This window comes from Prunus avium, chromosome 7, assembly GCF_965620075.1.
Source record: "Prunus avium chromosome 7, drPruAviu1.hap1.1, whole genome shotgun sequence".
Lineage (NCBI taxonomy): Eukaryota > Viridiplantae > Streptophyta > Magnoliopsida > Rosales > Rosaceae > Prunus > Prunus avium.
Genome location: NC_142290.1, coordinates 1,369,338 through 1,389,751, shown reverse-complemented (window position 1 = coordinate 1,389,751; position 20,414 = coordinate 1,369,338). Strand labels below are relative to the sequence as shown.

General features: G+C 39.9%; 2 pseudogenes; one reads left to right on the top strand and one right to left on the bottom strand.

Annotated features, from left to right (window-relative positions):
- Window positions 1-357: 357 nt before the first annotated feature.
- Window positions 358-1,028, top strand: LOC148292772 (uncharacterized; annotated as a pseudogene).
- A 7,780-nt stretch (window positions 1,029-8,808) lies between these two features.
- On the bottom strand, window positions 8,809-20,129 carry LOC148292771 (uncharacterized; annotated as a pseudogene).
- Window positions 20,130-20,414: the final 285 nt, after the last annotated feature.

The following is a 20,414-nucleotide window of genomic DNA, read 5'->3' as shown; positions in this document are numbered from 1 at the left end:
AGGCTAGCACAAGAACGATTTCAACATTCTGGTGAAACTGGGACTTGATACTTTGGTAAATTACTTGATATTATATGCCTTATGGCCGTTGATATCATAAAACCGTTGGATCCTGAGTTTAAGGGAGTCCCAGAATAGATATTGAGAGATTCAAGATATATGCCCCATTTTAAGGTAAAAATTAGATACAACAATTTATCGTTTGTTTTACGAACAAAGTAATATTTATTGAAATGTTTCTCTTCTTGTTTGCTGGATTGCATTGGTGCTATAGATGACGTGCATGTTAAAGCCTCAGTGCCTCCTGAAGATCAAGTACCATATATTGGCAGGAAAGGAATACCGACTCAAAACATAATGGCTACTTGTAATTTTGACATGCAATTCATATTTGCATGTGCAGGTTGGGAAGGCACTACACATGATAAAAGAGTATTTTTATCAGCGTTAAGAAATAATGCTCTAAATTTTCCCAAACCTCCAAATGGTAATGTTTCAAATATGTGCATATCATTAAACTTCGAATTTTCGCACTTTCAAATTATATTATAATTAAACATATCTTATTGGTTATAGGAAAATATTATCTTGTGGATGCGGGTTACCCACAAATGAGCGGGTATTTGGGACCATATAAAGGTGAAAGGTATCATCTTCCAGATTTTCGTAGGGGTACTCAACCAACAGGTTCTAGAGAAGTATTTAATCATGTACACTCTTCCCTTAGGAGTGTCATTGAACGCACTTTTGGTATAAGGAAGAAAACGTGGAGTATTTTACGAGACATGCCCAGTTATCCATTCGATAAGTAAGTGAAGATAATAATTGCAACTATGGCACTTCACAACTATACAAGGAGGCACGCCCAACGTGATATTCATTTTGACAAAGTGAATGACAACCCAAATGCAATGGAGATGGAGGGTGATGCACAAGAAGAATATCATATTACTCAAGGGCCTAGAGCACAAGAACAAGAAACATTAAGGAAGAAGATTGCTGCAAGTTTAATGCATGTATCTTCTTAGACAGTTTCTTTATTTCCATTTATTTAAGCCTAGTTTCAATGTTTTTTTATTGCTACAATTCAAAGCTTATTAGGACAAAGGATTTGCCAAAAAAAAATATTTATTACTTATTCAATATGAAGGATGGTGTATGAACCTACTACTGTGGTGATCTCTTTATCTTTGTTGGAATTTATTCAATACATAATTATCTTTGTTGGAATTTATTCAATTTGAATTTTTCTTTTCTTTAAGCAAAGATTAATATAATTTTTAGGGAGAAAAGTATAAAAGCACTTTATAGTTTTATTTTTTACCAGACAGATTAGTAAAAAGCACTTTCAGCATCATGTCCATTTTAGTCATTACACTACTACAAAAAGTGAAAAAGACGACCAGAAAAAGATAACGGTAGAAGAAAAAACCGTCGTTGTGTTTAAAAAGACGACGGTAACAAAAAAACCGTCGTGGATAAGTGACTTAAACAACTAAAAAACAGAGGTACTATTGAATATTTTTTTATAACGATGCACACAAATAAAAAAGCGTCGTTTTATTAAAAAGGTTTTCTTCAGAATTAAAATCTGACAAAAAAACAACGACAGCAGATATGACAAGCGTCGTCTTTTAAAAATCAAGTGTCCTTTTTTTGGTAAAGACATGGTTGTTTTGAAAAAACTGTCGTCCATTATATGTAAAGATGACGGTTTTTTTTTTTAAAAAAGGGTCGTCTATTATATGTAAAGATGACACTTTTTATAAAAAAAACCGTCATCTATTATATGTAAAGATGACGGTTTTGTTTTAAAAAGGGTCGTCTATTATGAAGTAAAGATGACGTTTTTTTTCTTAAAAAAGGTCATCTACTATATGTAAAGATGACGGTTTTTTTTTTAAAAGGGTCGTCTATTATGAAGTAAAGATGACGTTTTTTTTTTAAATGGTCGTCTATTATATGTAAAGATGACGCTTTTTTGTAAAAAAGGGTTGTCTATTGTGAAGTAAAGATGACGGTTTTTTTTTTAAAAAGGGTCGTCTATTATATGTAAAGATGACGTTTTTTTGTAAAAAATGGTCGTCTATTGTGAAGTAAAGATGACGGTTTTTTTTTAAAAAGGGTCGTCTATTATATGTAAAGATGACACTTTTTATAAAAAAAAACCGTCATCTATTATATGTAAAGACGACGGTTTTTTTTTAAAAAGGGTCGTCTATTATATGTAAAGATGACAGTTTTTTTTTAAAAAGCGTCGTCTTTTAAAACACGCTTTTCAAATTTTCACCCGTCTTTGAAAACCTTATCTCTCATTAACAAGCGTCGTCTTTTAAAACACGCTAAAAAAAGGCTACTTAAGTGAATTCGCGCTCGACAAATTTTCAGATTTTCCCCCGTCTCTGAAAACCTTATCTCTCCCTCCTTGAAACCCTCCTGTACTCTCTAAAACACCCTCATGAAACTCTCTACAAAATCATCAAAAAATCAATATCAATGAAAGAGTTGAGAGATTTTCGCAAATCCATAAGATGTGGAGGGAGGTTCTGTATTTGAGAATCAAAGCTGGTTGAAAGGTTTGATTTGAAAGTCACCTAATCTCTCAATACCCTTCTATATCTTGCTAGTGAATTCTAGATTAGTCTCTTTGCATTTCAAGTATGTTCTTTGTCTCCCTGATTTCAAATTTTCTGTCTCTCTTGATTTGTCTGGTTTGTTTACATATTTTTTTTTATATTTCTGGTTTCTTTTTAGATTTTCTGATTTGATTATCAGGAGATGAGGAGGAAGCTTGCAGATTTATAACTTTTTCTTTTGCAGGTTTTCAATGTGAGTCGTATGTTTTTTTTTTGTTGAAAATTTGTTACCTTCTCGTTTCACTATCATTTTATTTATATATTTTTTCTTTTGCAGGTTCTCGATGGTCTTTTTTGTGCTCATTTTACAAGTTTTCTATGGAAATATGGTCCAATGGTAAAATTTCTCTTCTACCTAATTTTTTATGTTTATAATCTTAGCTTTTTTTTTTCTCTTTGTCATTTTGATTTATTTACAGGGATAATGGAGGAGACTTCAGTTGTGCATCATTTGTATGTTTGGATGAGGAAGGATTGGATTAGGAGTACGTAGGTCTTGTTAGGAATTATGTTTGTTGTAGAATAAAGATTGGTTCACTATGTAATAACTATTGAATCTTCAAGTTTTATGAAAGAAACTATTTTTGAGTGTATATATTCATTAATAAAGCATTATGGTTGGTTTTCTAGTTAAAATCGTTGTATAGCATCATAGGAAATAAAAAAGAACTAAAATGTAGCAATTTGGGAACTTATTAGACGACGATTTTTATAATAAATCATGATCTTTACAGATAATTAACGACAGTTTTTATAAAAAAGGTCGTCTATTATAGGTAAAGATGACGTTTTTTTTAAAAGGGTCTATTATATGTAAAGATGACGGTTTTTTAAAAAAAAGGGTCATCTATTATATGTAAAGATGACGGTTTTTTTAAAAAGGGTCATCTATTATATGTAAAGATGACGGTTTTTTTAAAAAGGGTCGTCTATTGATGACTGTTTTTTTTTTTTAAAAAAGGATCATCTATTGTATGTAAAGATGACAGTTTTCATAAAAAACCGTCATCTTTACATACAATACACGACGGTTTTTAAAACCGTCGTCTTTCATCCTATAATTAACGATCTTTACCTTTAAACAACGACGATTTTCTTTAAAAACCATCGTCTTTACAGATAAACAACAACGGTGAAAAGCCGTCGTAGTTTGACACCCAAATAGACGGCGGTCGATTTAACGACGGTTTTCAAAGCATTACAACGACGGTGGATCCCCGTCGTCTATTTCGTTTTTTTGTAGTAGTGTTATAAATAGTTACAGCACTTTTATGGTAAAATTTACCAAACGCTCTGACACTACTTTTCATAGTCATAGCACTTTTAAAATTATAGTTTACCAAACGTTTAACTGCTTTATTTTACAACTTATTATTTTTAAAGCACAACAGAAGCGGCTTTCTTTTAAAGCGGTAGCAATTCCAAACTAGGCCTAAAAGAGGTCAATTAGAACCACCACTTATATTTACTACAACCATTTGAGAATAGAAGGCTATTTGTTACAAATTTTAGAAATTCATGTTGGCACCTAATTAGCGAAAATTGTTAGGTGTTACACTATTTCAATTACTTTTTTTTGTTGTGTTGGGTAATTTAGAATCACTTCATTTTTTGCTCGTGTACCACACTTTTATCGTCATAGTATTATGACAAGAAATTCAAACCAATCAAACTATAAGTAAGAAGATGATGTTATTTATTATTCATTCAAACATTTAAAGAACATATTGGGAGAACATAGGATTTTTGGAGCACATCTTAAGTATATGATATATATTGTATGTATAATGTAGCATTGATTATGGAATTTCCTTCTGTGCTTGCGGGTGTGTAGAGAAGTCTTGAGGAATGAACTTCAATATTTTATTTGGCGGACACTTACACCAACCCTCGACGCATGAGCATTTGACGCATACAATAGATGTTTGGCATGGATAACGAACAATTGGACCCCTTGCTTCGACTCCAAATTGCACACCTACCACAATTAAGATTTCAATAATTCATAAAAAAACTAGTTTTTCTCTTCATTGTGAACATACTGCTTTATGCATAAGTTGACGTTACAAAAATATATACTTAAACTCGAGTTTATGGCTGAAAATATCAACAATTGTTAAGTCAAAGTATATAATTTTAACGATGTATCAACGACAAATCCACATTTTAAAAATAAGTGAAGTCAACCACGTGGGAGGAAAAAAAAATTCATGTATGCAATTGTATTGTTCAAAGAAGTCAGCCCTTCGGGTTAGTCTAGGTTGTTAGGTTTAACGTTAGGATTATAGTATGTCAAGAATAAATTTCTCTTTCATTGTTACAAAAATAAAAATTGAGAGAAGTATTTTACCATCATATGAAACAAGAAAGAGCACAATGAGGAAAGCTGACTTGAATGAACCTTTCTCCATATCTATTCAATTTGTTGAAAGCTAGGAAGGATTATAGGTTTGTACGTGCTATAAAACTTAAATTCGGAGTCACTAGTTTTTTAAAAGACTACAAGCCTACGACACATGTCCCGAAAGTTTGGTCTCGATCGAACGGTCGGATTGCTCACGATCGCACGATCGGACGGATGAGCGATTTTCTGTAAACCCAACCCTAGGGTTGGCTTTTTCGGAGCATCCGGGACTCCGATTTACGATCCGTTGAATCCTACAAATCCTTAAAATACCTAGATCAACATACTCCAGTTTGACTATGATCTAACGGTCCAAACATATTGAACCCGAAAATCGCACACTATGCGAGATCTGGTCGGGGTTCAAACGTTATCCGAATTGAGATCCGTAAACTCCTACGCGCTCATGAGGACACGAGGATCGTTCTGGGACCAAGAGTGGCCCCTGCCACCTGGCCCACGTGTCGACAGGTCGTGGGTGTGCATAATAATTTCCGGCGACCGGAAAATCTCCAAACCGCCTTCCCAAACTCCTATCCTAGGTAATACACCCTATTTGGAACCATTTTTGTTCTTGGACTATGGCCAAAAAGTGGCCGGAAGTGGCTGAAAACAGCGACACAAAACTGGCAGAATTTCAACTCGAAATTTAACCAATCAAACCTCAAAATCTCTATAATCCTACCCAACCAGCAGCTAGAGCTCGAAAAATAGTCCAAAAACCATACCTTACTCGAATGATTTGGTGGCCGGATGAGAGAGAAATCGACGGCGAAGGTTCTGTCAAAAATCGCGACTTCCTCCGTGATTTTCCGGCGAACGGTGCTGCGGTTGGCGTCGGGAAGGGCTGGGGTGAGGTGCGGAGGCGGTGGCGCTCCGATCTGGGTCGGTCTGGTGTGTTGGTCTGGGTTGTGCTGGTGGTTATGGTGGTTTGGAGGTGGCTAGAAGAGAAAAGAATAAAAGGGGGGCTGGTCGCGTGGAGAAGAAGGAGGAGAGAAGAATCAGATTTTTTTTAAAGTCTGGTTTGCCAAATTACCAAACTGCCCCTCAACTTAATTTGCTTGTATCCTCTTCATTACAAGTCCGATTCGAGTCCACTACGTGTCTACGGACTCGTTTCGTCGCGCTCTAAGCGGAATCTCCAAATTCTTCTCCGGTCAAAAGGTCAACTTAAAACCTAATAAAATATTCTAAGGGTATACTAGTCTTTCCCTCTATTAAATTATTAATTAAAAAATTAATTAAGGTTTGGATTGTTACAATTGGACCCCTTGCTTCGACTCCAAATTGGACACCTACCACAATTAAGATTTCAACTATTGGACCCCTTGTTGGGCAAGAATGGTAACTAAATTAGCATATTAGGTTTCAAGCCAGAACAAGTACGACCTATATTCAAAGTATATATATTCTATTATTGGCTTTGTTTGTTGGTACAAAAGTATGACTTTTAGCATCACCATGATGAATGCATTGGATTCAAAGAATTGTTCATGACAGGACCCGACCCAAATTCCACTTTGGAATCCGAGCCAAACCCTGTGTGTGTCCGACATCTGGCGGGTGCCGGGCACAAATAACTAAATTACCCTTCAAGTTAAAATTCAAAGTTTATTACAAGTTCAACTTCTGCCGAAAATTCAGCAGAGTCTCTCCTGTAATGTGAGTGGACAAAAATAAAGTTTTAGAAAATACAAAATCGACCCGAGCCGCAATCCTCGCAGGATTCAGGAGACATTAGTCAACCTGATCCGCAATCCTCACTCCCACGGTCCGAAAATCCCTAAGACTCGTGGGGCAAAGTCAAGCATGATGACTTATCCGAAGGCAACTAGGATGTTTACAAAGCAACTAACTCAGAATTTCAAGGAAAATACAGTTTGTTTACAAAAGAAATCCTACATCAAGAAGGGGAAGTGCGGGAAGTGGAAACTGCCCTGTGGTGGCCTTCTAGTGCACGTCTATTGCTTGGAGGCGCAACACATTTAAAAATGTGAGTGGACCAAAAATAAAGTTTTGAAAATAACATACGAACATACTAACCCCTCCGTAAAAACCGTTATAAGAAAACTCAGTTAAGTTGCATACAATTCTCGTACATAAATCACACATGCATATCTATATTTATACAATTCTCGTACGGACATACTAGCACATAAATAAATATTTAAAATTGGCAATTCATGCTAGGAAAAACATGAGTCATTAACTACTTATTCAAGACCAAATAATGAAATTTAATTGCATAAAATCATTTAGAAAACTAAAAGTCCACTCATTGCGAGTCTGAAGCTACCAGGACCTTTCGAAGGTCCCTCTTGCAGGTCTGCCTGAGCCCAAGTGCCTGATTAATCGATCATGAATATTTTATTAATAAATTTGCTCAATATAAATATTTAATTAAAAACCCTGACTCCCGGCTCCTAGAAGTGCGTGCATCAAGTTAAAATCATTTATATGCCCACATAAGCTTTTTCCCATGTTTAGGATGGTCTAAAAGAGACTCGGGACTGAAAAAGCGATAAAATCTCGAAAAGTCAACCCAGGACATGTGGGGTCCACGACCTCCAATTATGAATCTGAGAGTTCCTAGAGGTTCCATTATATGTAGGAAATATGTCCTGAGAGTTTGGCCTCGATCGAATGGTCAGATTAATCACGATTGCCCGGTTGGACATTTATTAATTAATTAAACTTTGAAATATTGGATCGGAATATCTGAGACTCCGATTCACAATCCGTGAAATTCTCTACGATCCTAAGAGTTCCTAGATCAACATATATTAAATTGTCTGCGATCCAATGGTTCAAACATATCGAACCCATAAATCGCACAATAGGCGACATTTGTTCGGAGTTCAAACGTTATCGGAATTGGAATCCAAAAGCACCTACGCGCTCATGAGGACAAGGAGATAATTTTAGGACACAATGCCGGTCCATTACCTGGCCCTCGTGCCGGCAGCGCGTGGGTGCCTTGAGTAAATTCTGACGGCCGGAAAAACTCCAAACTGCCAGCCAAGATTCCTACCCTAGGTGTAAAACCCCATTTAGAACAACTTTTGTTCTTGGACCTACCCTGAAAAACGACTGGAAGTGGCTGGAATCTCGGTTTGAAAACCAGCCAAAATTCAGCTCGAAAATCGAGTTGTCTACGCTACAAATTGATCAATTCCTACCCAACCATCAGCTAGAACATGAAAAATAGACAGAAATCCATACCTTATTCGTCAAATTTGGTGGCCGGAGGAGGGAGAACGACGACCGGGAATTTTATGTCAAAACCGGCGATTCCGAGCTCGTTTTCCGGCAGGTCTGGTGGCGGGTGATGACGAGTTCAGGCGAGGAGGGGGCGGCAGGTCAAGCTAGTCTGGTCTAGGGCTAGCCGACGCCGATGGAGGTGGTGGTGGAGGTTTGGAGGTGGCCGCTGGAGAATAAAATAACAAGGGGGGCCTGGTCGTGCGCAATCTGGGGAGGGAGAGAGAGTTAAAATCTGAATTTTTTTATTTTTTATTTTTTAATTTTTTATTAATTTTTTATTAACTCTTTTTTAGGGTTAATTATGGGTTATTACAATCCACCCCCCCTTATAAAAAAAATTTCCTCGAAATTTACGTACATGTCACTCGAAGAGGTGAGGGTACGAGGCCCGCATATGCTCCTCGGGTTCCCAAGTAGCCTCTTCTACATTATGACTCATCCACAAGGCTTTCACAAGTGGAATCTCTCTAGAACGTAACACTTGCATCTCTCTAGAAAATACCTCCCTCAGAAATGAGCTACATATCCTGATGACTTCCTGCTGAGGGCATCAGCTACCACATTAGCTCTCCCTGGAGGATGCTCAATAGTACAGTCATAATCTTTAATTAACTCTAACCACCTCCTTTGTGTTAAATTCAATTCCCTTTGGGTGAACAGATATTTCAAACTCTTGTGGTCCGTGAAAATTTGACACGTTTCCCCGTAGAGATAGTGCCGCCAAATCTTCATAGCGAACACTACATCAGCGAGTTCCAAGTCATGAGTAGGATAATTCAACTCATGCTTCTTGAGTTGCCTAGAAGCATAAGCGATTACCCTACCATGTTGCATCAACACACAACCTAGTCCTTGTCGGGATGCATCATTGTAAATAACAAAGTTCCCACTTTCATCCGAAAGTGTCAATACTGGAGTGGTGGTCAACCTGGTCTTGAGTTCATTGAAGCTCTCCTCACACTCATCTGACCATTCGAATTTAACTCCCTTTCTAGTAAAATGAGTGAGACGTGCCGTTATGGCGGAGAAGCCTTCCACGAAGCGACAATAGTTCCCAGCTAACCCAAGGAAACTCCGTACCTCAGTGACATTAGTTGGTTGTGGCCAATTCACTACTGCCTCCACTTTATGGGGATCCACATAAATACCTTCTGCAGAAATCACGTGTCCCACGAAACTCATTTTGTCCAACCAAAACTGACACTTACTGAACTTGGCATACAATTGTTTCCTCCGTAAAGTCTTCCGCACAATCTCCATGTACTTCATATACGCCTTTTGACTTTTAGAATATACCAGGATGTCTTCTATGAACACAATCACAAAGCGATCCAAGTAACGTCGGAACACTCTATTCATGAGATCCATAAACGTAGCTGGCGCATTAGTCAAACCAAATGGCATCACCAGGAACTCATAGTGCCCATACCTCATCCGAAAAGCTGTCTTAGGCACATCCTCTTCTCTAATCTGTAGCTGATGATAACTTGACCTCAAATCAATATTCGTAGCTGATGATAACCTGACCTCAAATCAATCTTAGAAAACACTTTGGCATCCCTCAACTGGTCAAACAAGTCGTCAATACGCGGCAACGGATACTTGTTTAGCACGGTGACCTTGTTCAGCTGTCTATAATCAATACACAATCTCATGGTACCATCTTTCTTCTTCACAAACAAAACTGGAGTGCCCCAAGGTGAAAAACTAGGTCGGATAAAATCCTTATCCACCAACTCCTGCAACTGAGTCTTCAATTTCTCGGTGAGGAGGTAATCCAGGAAGATCCTCCGGAAACACATCTAGAAATTCATGTACAGCTGGAATATCTTCCAACCTCAATCCATTATCCCGGGTATCATTCACATGTACAAATATCCTGTACATCCCTTTCTGAGCAACCGTCTTGCCGTCATAGCTGAAATGAGGCAAGATGGAAGTACTCTACGCTCGCCCTGAAATGTCACCTCAGGTGGTCCGGGACTACGCAATACAACCTCTTTCCGGAAACAATGAATCGAAGCATGATGCTTGGCTAACTAATCCATACCCAGGATAACATCCAAATCTACCATATCTAAAGGGATTAGATCGGCCTCCAAAATTGCCTCCCCTACCAAAATTGTACTGGCCCTGTATACCACACCAACTATAAAGACATCTCCCGTGGGTATGATTATGTGGCTCCAATTCGTTAAGCCTGATCAGCATAGTTTAGGGATGGGTCTCTGGAATGCCCAGTCCTAGATAGAGCCTGAGTCAATAGCTCCAGTGTCTGCAGGAAGTTAGGATCACCCGGCACAGTGGGCATCACCGGTACGGCCCCTGCTAGACCTTCAACAAAAGACTGCTCAACAAGTTCCAATGCCTGCTCAGGAATCGGAAATTCCACGGGTTTGGGCTGGGGACCCTGTCCCCGGAGTCGGGACGACTGTCTAGTCCCTCTACGAGCACCACCACGTTTAGGGCCCATGATTTTGTCACAAGAAACATGAATTTAGTAAAACAGGAATGCAAACAAGGTGCGAAGTCTACAAGAATTTAAACATAATGCACTAAAACCAAGTTGACAGGACCCGACCCAAATTCCACTTTGGAATCCGAGCTGAACCTCATGCGTGTCTGACACTTGGTGAAGGTCAGGCACAAATGACCTATTTGCCCTTCTATTCAAAATTCAATTTATTTCAAGTTTGACTTCTGCCAAAAATTCGGCAGAGTCTCCCCTGTAAGTTGAACATTTCCCAAAATTCAACTTGTCAAATAAGCAAATATTTATAATCCAACTGCCAGCATGCATATATATTTACATTCCAACAGTTAAATTTAATCCTAGGGCAATTTATTAGAGCAACTAAAAGTCCACTCACTACGGGTCCGAGCTAGCTGGACCTTTCGAAGGTCCCTCCTGCACGTCTGCTGAGCCCGAGTGCCTGATTAATCCATCATGAATATTTTATTCATAAATTTGCTCAATATAAATATTTAATTAAAAACCCTGACCCCCGGCTCCTAGAAGTGCATGCATCAAGTTAAAATAATTTATATGCCCACATAAGCTTTTCCCATGTTTAGGATGGTCTAAAAGAGACTCAGGACTGAAAAAGCGATAAAACCTCAAAAAGTCAACTCGGGACATGTGGGGTCCATGACCTCCAATTATGAATCTGAGAGTTCCTAAAGGTTCCATTATATTTAGTAAATATGTCCCGAGAGTTTGGCCTCGATCGAATGGTCGGATTCATCATCATCGCCTGATCGGACAGTTATTAATTAATTAAACTTTGAAATATTGAATTGGAATATCCGGGACTCCGATTCACAATCCGTGAAATTCTACACGATCCTAAGAGTGCCTAGATCAACGTATATTAAGATCACCTGGCCCATGCGCCGGATTAATCACGATCACCTGGCCCACACACCGCCGCACGTGCCGGCCGCACGTAGGTGCCTTGAGTAAATATTGGCTGCCTGAAAATCTCCAAACCGCAGGCCAAGAATCCTACCCTATGTGTAAAACCCCATTTGGAACCACTTTAGTTCTTGGACCTACCTTGAAAAACGACCAAAAGTGGACGGAATCTCTATTTGAAAACCAACCAAAATTGAACTCGAAAATCGAGTTGCCTACGTTGAAAATTGATCAATTCCTACCCAACCATTAGCTAGAACATGAAAAATAGGTGGAAATCCATACCTTATTCATCAAATTTGGTCGCTGGAGGAGGGAGAACGTCTAGGAATTTTCTGTCAAAACCGACGATTCCGAGCTCATTTTCCAGCAGATCTAGCAGTGGGTGACGACGGGGTGATGCTGGGAGGGAGCGGCAGGTCAAGCCGATCTGGTCTGGGGCTGGCCAGCGTCGATGGCGGTGGTTATGGAGTTTTGGAGGTGGCGGCTGGAGAAGAAAATAATAAGGGGTGAGGGGGGGCCTAGTCGTGCGCAATCTGAAAGGTCTTTTTTTATAGGGTTAATTCTAGGTTATTACAGCTGGAGCCCGAGTACCTATTTAAGCCATCACGAATATTTTATTAATAAAATTGCTCAATATAAACATTTAATTAAAAATCCTGACCCCCAGCTCCTAAAAGTGCGTGCATCACGTTTATGATCATTTCTATGCCTACATAAGCCTTTCCCCATGTCTCGGATAGTCTAAAAGAGACTTGAGACTCAAAAAGAGTTTAATTCTCAAAAAGTCAACCAAGGACCCCGTGGGGTCCACGATCTCAAAATTTCAATCCGATTGCTTGTCCTTGTTATTTAACTTCCCACGTCGGTAAGAGTATAGAAATGGACGTGGTTGGCCTTTTACATGGCGCTTTTGAAACCCTCATTGACGTGTATCATGTTAATCTTATCATGACCCTCGTTGTTTGTAATATCTATTAGCCGTCATGTAATATGAATTTTAATTAACCGACGTGGTTTTTGTTTCAAATGGAGGTTTTTATTAATGTACGTTCTTTTGCATTGTTCATTCCACGTTGTTTGTTAAAATACGACGTTGGTTATGATGTAGACGTCAGTTTTTGCAATTTGTTAACTGGACCGTCGTATTTTACAACTTGAATCCAGTATTTTTAATACTGGATTGGTCGTGACCAAAGCCTACACCTGCATAATGAAAAAGTGATAAAAATAATTTCATATAGAGCCATTAATTAATGTCATACAATTAACTGCATAACTAATGTCATACATTACAGCAATCAATCAATCCATACATCTTCACACCCATCTCTAATATTTCACTCCCAAACTCACCCACGAGGTCATCAAATGTGTCAACATTGGGTATCCCTCTAGTAAATGGCTCACACTCAATTCTAATACCACCTAGCACATCATCACCAATAACATCATTATATTCTCTACTGGGCATTGATAACACTACCGACCAACCACAATGCATTGGGTCGTCAACAAAAAATACTTGTTTGACTTGAGAAGCCATAACAAATTGGTCATTCCTATGTCCAATTTTACTTAGATCTACAACGGTAAATCCAAGTTCGTCGACTACAAGGCCCGAAGTGTTATCTATCCAATCACACCTGAAGACTGGGGTTCTAAAATTTTGGTAGTCAAGGTCCCAAATTTCTTGAATTACACCATAAAAACCCATATTGGAGACAATAGGGTTTTTATCCTTGGCACTAACAACTTGCATAGTATGTGCAAGTAAATAAAATCCACTATTTTGGACAGTTTGCACATCATCTTATGCCACCTTCTTACTTATAGTTTGCTTGGTTTCAATTTCTTTTCATAATACCGTGACGATAAAGGTGTGGTATACGAGCAAATAGTGAAGTGATTCTAAATTACTGAACACAACGAAAAAAAAATTGAAATAGTGTAACACCTAACAATTTATATTGTTTCAACAATTTTAAGCCACTAATTATATAAGGAATAAAATCGCAATCTTATTATGCCAATTTATTTACCATTATAGTTCGATACATTTTTTTTTTTTACAAAATCCATACATGAACAATTCTTGGAATCCAATGCATTCATCATGGATTTGCTAAAAGTCATACTTTCGTACAGACAAATAAAGCCAATAATAGAATATATATATATACTTTGAATTTAGGTCGTAAACCTTTTGGCTTGAAACCTAATCTGCTAATTTAGTTATTATTCTGGTAGAGCAAATTCATCTCTTAAAATAATATTTCTTTCGTGGATACACAATTTATTTATCCTATCCTTTTCTACACATGCATTTGCAAAAAAATAAATTGCGTATAATCTTAGGATTGGAGAGCACAAATACAGAAGGAAATGCCATAATCAGTGCTACTTGATACATCAATATATATCATGTGCTTATGATGTGCACCAAAAATCTTATGTTCTCCCAATATGCCATAATCAACTTCTTACTTATAGTTTGCTTGGTTTGAATTTCTTTTCATAATACTGTGACGATAAAGGTGTGGTATATGAGCAAACAGTGAAGTGATTCTAAATTACTGAACACAACGAAAAAAATAATTGAAATAGTGTAACACCTAACAATTTTCGCTAATTAGGTGACAACATGAAATTCCACTTTATAGGACATAGTATTCTATTCTCAAATCGTTGTAGTAAATACGGTAAATATAAGTGGCGGTCCTAATTGACCTCTTTTAATCACTTGAAAAATAGATAAATTTGTACATATGAGGATTACACATAAGTTAACTAACATGTAGTTATTGTCTATTTTAGTCTTAAGCACGTAGTTCTGAATCTCAAAACAAGTAAATATTACTAATTTATTCAATGTGTGCTAAATATTATTATTTCTTATTAGTTTTGTGTTCAATCCATCGAATTACACGAAAGACTTAAATTTAAAAAAAACCAGCATCTCTTTGGTTGTCATTTTTATTTTATTTTATCACCACATAACTCTGTTGTAAAAAAACCAGTATCTCTTTCGCATACAGAAAGTTGGTAAACAAGTTCGGCCAAGTAGCGTTTTTGTATTTAAAAAAATAGACCATCAAGGTCCATTAATTCAATAACATATTGGGATCGGATTCTGGCCTTAGTTTTTGGCAGGACCCGACCCAAATTCCACTTTGAAATCCGAGCCGGACCCTGTGCATATCCGACACCTGGCAAGTGTCGGGGCACAAATGACCTAATTGCCCTTATAGTTAAAATTTCAACAAAAACTGGGGTTTGACTTCTGCCGAAAAGTTTAGCAAAGTCTCCTCTGGAAAAGGACCAAACCCAAAATTACACCTGTCAAACATGCATATAAAAATCTACACCAACTGCCAGCGTACAAAATTTACATACTAACAGTTAGACAAGTGTTCTAGGGCAATATCAGAGCTCTACACAGAAAATATTACAAGTATAAAACAATTATACAAGACCCTACACTGTCAAGGGATGTGGCGGAAGATGGACTCGGCCCGGTGGTGGCGCACTGACACACGACTACTGCCTGGGGGGCGCAAAACATTTAAAGGGTGAGTGGACCAGAAACAAACTTTAGAAAATTAGCATATAAACATACTAACCCCTCTGTAAAAACTATTATAAAATTAAATCATTTCTTTTATAAATACTCGTACTGGAATCAATGCATTCATATCCATATATATATATATATATATATATATATATATATATATATATAGTCAATCACACTTGATTAAAACATTAAGTTCTCGAAAGCATTGAAATCAACTTTAAATCTACCACCTAAGTGTACCCATTTATTGTTCCGTCAATTCCTTAGTTCGATCAATTCCTTATGTTTCCGTCAATTCCTCTATAATCCGTCAATTCCATTCTCGTGCCACCGGAGTGACACATTCTCGCAGGTCTCGGTGACGCAAGGTCAACCCAAACCGCAATCTCGCAGGATTTAGGGGACACTAGGTCAACTTGATCCGCAATCTCACACCTCACGATCCGGGTGTCCCCAAAACCCGTGGGGCAGTCTCACGCATGCTGACCTAACCGAAGGCAATAGGATGTCCGTCGACATCATTATAACCGAAGGCAACTCGATGTCCGTAGGCATCATTATAAATCTAAAGGCAACATATTTATCGAAGGCAACCTTAATTAATCTTGGGTACCTATGGTGGTTTCTAAGAAAAGTATAGTTGGACCCTTTGAAGGTCCCTCCTGCGGGTCACCTGGTGCCCGGGTGCCTGCATAACCATCATAATATTTTATTAAAAACTCTGCTCAGTAATATAGTATTAAATTAAAAACCCTGACCCCCAGCTCCTAAAAGTGCGTGCATTACTATAAAGGTCATTCCTATGCCCACATTAGTTTTCCTCTCAATGAGCAAGATTTAAAAGTACCTAGGGACTCAAAAGCGATAAAGTCCCAAAAAGTCAACCCGGGACCCTGTGGGGTCCACGACCTCAGAATTCCGATCCGATCGTTCCTAGAGGTTTCAACAAGCCTAGAACACCCGTCTTGAAAGTTTGGTCTCGATCGGGTGGTCGGATTGCTCACGATCGGACTGGCGAACGATTTTCCATAAACCTAGCCCTAGGGTTGGCTTTTTCGAAGCATCCGGGACTCCGATTTACGATCCGTCGAATTCTACACGATCCTTAAATTCCTACGTGCTTGTGAGGACACGAGGATCGTTCTAGGACCAAGAGTGGTCCCTGCTGCCTGACTCACGCGCCGCCCACGAGCCGGCAGCGCGTGGGTGTGCAAAGTAAATTTCGGCGGCCGGAAAATCTCCAAACCGCCAGCCCAAACTCCTAGCCTAGGTAAAACTCCTAATTTGGAACCTCTTTTGTTCTTGGACTATGGCCAAAAAGTGACCGGAAGTGATAGATAACAGCAACGCAAAATCGGCAGAAACTCACCTCATAAATTAACCCTTCAAACCTCAAAATATCTCCAATCCTACCCAACCATCAGCTAGAACGTGAAAATCAGTCGAATATCTGTACCTAACTCGTCCAATTTGGTGGCCGGATGACGACAAACGGAGCTGACAAAATTCTGCCAAAACTGACGCGATTTCCTGGTTTTTCTGGCAGATTCGTTGCGGCTAGACGGCGGAGCAGGCTGGGCTGGGTTGCGGAGGTGGAGGCGGTGCTTCCTTGGCCGGTCCGGTGAGGTGTGGTGGCGGCTAGAGGTGATTATGGTGGCTTGGGGTGTTGGCTGGAGCAAGAAGAAAAACAAGGCGGGGGGGGGGGGGGGGGGGGGTGTTGATCGTGAGGAAGAAGAGAGTGAGGAGAGAGAGAAAGGGAAATCTGATTTTCCAAAATTACAATTTTGTCCATTTCGTGATTTGCTCGTATTTTCTTCGTTACAAATCCGATTCGTGAAAATCTGGCACGTTTCCCCATAAAGATAGTGTTGCCAAACCTTCAGGGCAAACACTACTGTGGCAAGTTCCAAAACATGAGTAGGATAGTTCAACTCATGCTTCTTAAGTTGCCTGGAAGCATAAGCGATTACCCTACCATGCTGCATCAGCACACAACCTAATCCTTGTCGGGATGCGTCACTGTATATTACGAAGTTTCTTGTCTCGTCCGGAAGTGTTAATACCGGAGTGGTGGTCAACCTGGTCTTGAGTTCGTTAAAACTCTCTTCCACTTGTCTGACCATTCGAACTTGACGCCTTTCCTTGTCAACGAGTGAGAAGTGCCGCTATGGTAGAGAAGCCCTTCACGAAGCAACAATAGTACCCGGCTAACCCAAGAAAACTCCGTATCTCAATAACACTAGTTGGTCGTGGCCAATTCACTACTGCCACAACTTTCTGGGAAACCACATAAATACCCTTTGCATCAATCATGTGCCCCAAGAAACTCACTCTGTCCCACCAAAACTAACACTAGCTGAACTTGGCATACAACTGTTTCTTCCTCAAAGTCTTCAGCACATTTTCCAAGTGCTTCATGTGCGCTTTTTCACTTTTGGAGTATACCAAGATATCGTCTATGAACACAATCACAAAGTGATCCAAGGAATGTCGGAATACTTTGTTCATGAAATCCATAAACGCAGTTGGCTTATTAGTCAATCCAAATGGCATCACTAGGAACTCATAGTGCCCATACCTTATCCGAAGTGCTGTCTTAGGCACATCCTCCCCTCTAAAGCGTAGCTGATGATACCCAGATCCTAAGTCAATCTTAGAAAATACCTTGGCACCCTTCAGCTGATCAAACAGATCGTCTATCCATGGTAACAGATACCGGTTCCTTACTGTGCCCCTACTCTACTACCTGTTGTCAATACACAATCTCATGGTGCCATCTTTCTTCTTTACCAACACTACTGGAGCGCCCCATGGTGAGGAACTGGGTCAGATGAAACCCTTATCCACCAGCTCCTGTAACTAAGTCTTTAACTCCCTTTCCTCTGCTGGTGCCATTTTGTTCAGCGCCTGAGAAGTGAGGTTCGTACCCGGAACGAGCTCAATAGGGAACTCAGTCTCTCGATGAGGTGGTAACACTTGAAGATCCTCTGGAAACACATCTGGAAATTCCTGTACCACTGGAATATCCTCCAACCTCAATCTACTATCCCGGGTGTCCAATATGCGCCAAGTATCCTGAACATCCTTTCCTACGTGACCGTCTTATCGTTGTAGCTGAAATGAGGCAAGATGGAAGTACTCCGAGCTCACCGTAAAATGTCACCTCAGGTCATTCAGGACTACGGAACACGACTTCCTTTCTAAAATAATCTATTGTGGTATGATGTTTAGTTAACCAATCCATGCCCAAAATCACATTCAAATCAATCATCTCTATGGGACTCAGATCCGCCTCCAAAAATACTTCTCATACTAGCACCAAACTATCTCTATACATCGTACCAACCATAAAGGTCTCTCATGTAGATATGGAGACCGCCAGCTCATTTTGTAAAACTGAGAGTCTCACGTCAATGTTGTGGGCAAAACTAGGGTGGCAAATGAATGCGTAGCCCCATTGTCAATTAAAACTCTAGCATGAATTCCGCAAGCTTGTAACATACCTATAATCGCGTCAAGTGATGCCAGTACCTCCTGCTGTGACATACTGTACCCTCTACCCATAGCCCTGGAACATCCACCTCGTCCCCTCTGCTGTCTACCGCCCCTGCTGGCTACACTGGTCTGGGCCCCACTACTAGACGAGGCCCCTAAAAACTGTGGTGTTCCCTGAGTCGGTGCAACTGTCATCTCTCCACCCTGAAAGAGCATCGGGCATTCCCTCTGGAAATGTCCAGACTGTCCACAATGATAGCATCTAGAAGTGCCCTGTTGACAGGGTTCAGAATGGTACCTGCCACACTTTACACACTGGGAACGACCTCTCCTGCTCAAACTTGACTATAACTGTCTCCCTGCACCTCTAGCTGTACCACCTCCAGAGCGGTTCCCAAAACTGCCACTCTGGTTAGAGCCTCCACTGGAACTAACTCCAGGTCGAAAATCTCCATAACTGCGGCCACTAGATGATCCCAAACTAAAACTGCCCCTTTTCGGTGACCCCTGACTGGGACCACCCTCCTCAAACTGTCGCCTACGAGAATCATCCCATACTCGGACCATCACCTGGCTGCTCTCAATAAGTGAGGCTGTCATAACCAGATCTGCGAAATTAGTTAGCCGCTGATTAATCACAATGTTCCTGATTGACGCCTTCAATCCTCGGGTGAACAACTGACACTTCTTTCTTTCATTTGCTACTAGTGGAATACAATATTTAGATAGTTCGTTGAACTTCTGTTCATACTCCAATACCGTCATCCCACTCTGTTTTAGCTGCAGAAACTCTTCCATCTTCATGTTCTGATATGTGAGTGGATAGAACTGCACATCAAACTCTGCTATGAAATTTGACCATGTAATGGCCGATGGGTTCTGATATCTCCTCCTGACTGATTCCCACCAATATTTAGCATCTCTGGCCACAAAGGAAGTGGCCAGGGTCACCCTGTGATCGTGTGGAATGGCCATCACCTCCATAATCCACTCTATCCGCTCTATCCACTGCTCGGCTACAGCTGGGCCACCATCACCGTCGAAATCGGTGGCCCCAATCCTCTTAGCCTGATCTACGTAGCTCAGAGAAAGATTTCTGGATTTCCCAATTCTGGATAGGGCCTGAGTCAACAACTCCAAAGTCTGCGAGAAACTAACATCTCCTGGAAATGTGGGTGTCACTGGTTCGGACCCTGCTGGGCCTCCAACAATTAACTACTCTACCGGTTCAAGTACCGATGAAGGAGTAGGGAATTCTTCTGACTCTGCCTGGGGATCCTGTCCCCAGAGTCGGGGTGACTATCTAGTACCTCGGCGAGTGCCACCACGTTTAGGGCCCATGATTCTATCATAAGAAACAGAAACTTATTAAAACTGGATTGAACATAAAGTGCAGAGTCTACAGGAATTTAACCTAATGCTTTGATACCAAGTTGACAGGACCCGACCCAAATTCCACTTTGAAATCCGAGCCGGACCCTGTGCGTGTCCGACACCTGGCAAGTGCCGGGCACAAATGACCTAATTGCCCTTCTAGTTAAAATTTCAACAAAAATTGGGAGCAAACCCAAAATTACACCTGTCAAACATGCATATAAAAATATACACCAACTGCCAGCATACAAA